The 2,068-nt window shown below is 45.6% G+C and overlaps 1 pseudogene across 1 annotated transcript; it reads left to right on the top strand.

Annotated features, from left to right (window-relative positions):
- Positions 1-250: 250 nt before the first annotated feature.
- Positions 251-1,127, top strand: LOC309866690 (small ribosomal subunit protein uS2B pseudogene; annotated as a pseudogene). Its single transcript has one exon. The product of its transcript is annotated as a small ribosomal subunit protein uS2B pseudogene (transcript).
- Positions 1,128-2,068: the final 941 nt, after the last annotated feature.

Here is a 2,068-nt window from a genome sequence, read left to right as displayed (position 1 = left end):
GGGGAGAAACAGGCTCCCATTGAGCAGGGAACCCAATGCGGACTCCATCCCAGGACCCTGGGATCATGACCTGAGCTGAAGGCAGATGCTTAACTGACTGAGCCACCCAAGCATCCTATCCTTTTTGTTGTTGTTGTTTGTTTGTTTAAGATCCTATTTTTCTTTCCACACTACCCAGGGAGGGGTCAATACAATGTTGTTTTGTGTTCCCATCATAACTTAAAGGGAAACTTTCACAGTGTGTGGAGCCCTTGATGTTCTGCAAATGAAGGAGGATATCCTCAAATTTCTTGCAGCAGGAACCCACTTAGGTGGCCCTAACCTTGACTTCCAAATGGAACAGTGTATCTACAAACGCAAAAGTGATGGTATCTACATCATAAATCTGAAGAGAACCTGGGAGAAGCTTCTGCTGGCAGCTTGGGTCATTATTGCCCTTGTAAACCCAGCTGATGTCAGTGTCATATCATCCAGGAATACTGGCCAGCAAACTGAGCTAAAGTTTGCTGCTGTTACTGGAGTCACTTCTATTGCTGGCCTCTTCACTCCTGGAACCTTCAGGAACCAGATCCAAGCAGCCTTCTGGGAGCCCAGACTTCTGGTGGTTGCTCATCCCAGGGCTGACCACCAGCCTCTTACAGAGGCTTCTTATGTTAACCTGCCTACCATTTTTCTGTGTAACACAGACTCTCCTCTGCGCTATGCGGACGTCGCCATCCCTTGCAATAACAAGTTGCTCACTCAGCGGGTCTGAGGTGGTGGATGCTGGCCAGGGAAGTTCTGTGCATGCATGATACTATTTCCCATGAACATCCATGGGAGGTCGTGCCTGTTCTCTACTTCTACAGAGATCCTGAGGAGATTGAAAAGGAAGAGCAGGCTGCTGCTTAAAAGGCTGTGACCAATGAGGAATTTCAGGATGAATGGACTACTCCAGCTCCCAAGTTTACCGCTACTCAACCTGAATTCACAGAATGGTCTGAAGGCGTTCAGGTGCCCCCCCGCCCCGTGCCTATTTAGCAGTTCTCTACTGAAGGCTAGAAGGCTCAGCTGGCCATTGAAGACTGGTCTCTAGCTCCCACTGCTTAGGCCACTGAATGGGTAGATAAATCATTGAGTGGTCTTAGCAGCTCTTGCACAAAAGCAAACAAAATAGAAATAAGGTTGATAGAAAAATAAACAGTAATTTAAAAAAAAGGAAGAAAAAAGAAAAAAATTATTTTTAGGTAATTTCCGTACCAGTGTGGGTTTTGAACTCACAACCCTAAGATCAAGGGTCATGCTCTATCAGTTGAGCCATCCAGGGGCCCCTTGTGTTCTCTTTCTGGGGTGCTAGTGCCTGTACTCATCCTGCCCCCCAAGTTGGAAATCTGGAACTTATTCTTTTTTTTTTTTTTTTTTTTTAAAGATTTTATTTATTTATTTGACAGAGAGAGTTCACAGTAGACAGAGAGGCAGGCAGAGAGAGAGAGAGAAGCAGGCTCCCTGTTGAGCAGAGAGCCCGATGCGGGACTCGATCCCAGGATCCTGAGATCATGACCTGAGCCGAAGGCAGCGGCTTAACCCACTGAACCACCCAGGCGCCCCTATGATGCTTTTTCCAGGCGCCCTGGAACTTATTCTTGATCCTCTCCTCTCTCTATCCTTTTCCCAAATTCCATGTAATCAGTGGTCCAGTCTATTTACTCTCACTCCTCAATGTCTCTGAAATACATTGTTTCCAAGCTATCCTCAGAGCCATCATAAATTTTAGGACCTCATTCTTTCATGCTTTGACTGTTGAAAGAGCCTCTTGCTTGGTCAGTTTATCTATAGGGGCTTCCTTCTAACTCTTCTATCTGATTCTGTATTCCCTTGGTTTGGTATTACGGGATAACATGGACCCTGAAGCATGACTACTTACTCAAGTGATTTTCAAAATGCGACCCACAGAGACTGGAAGAAGTCTCCTTTCACTTTAGAATCAAGCTAGATTTTAAGCTTGAAGAAAGGTATCCTCTGCTTTGGAGAGTTTGGAAACTTGTGATGCAATACTATTTGTATTTCCCCAAACACCCCCAAGTTGCTT

Source organism: Mustela nivalis (genome assembly GCF_964662115.1).
Source record: "Mustela nivalis genome assembly, chromosome: 6".
Lineage (NCBI taxonomy): Eukaryota > Metazoa > Chordata > Mammalia > Carnivora > Mustelidae > Mustela > Mustela nivalis.
Note: the sequence above shows the minus strand (reverse complement) of the source record. Positions and strands in the feature narration are given on the sequence as shown.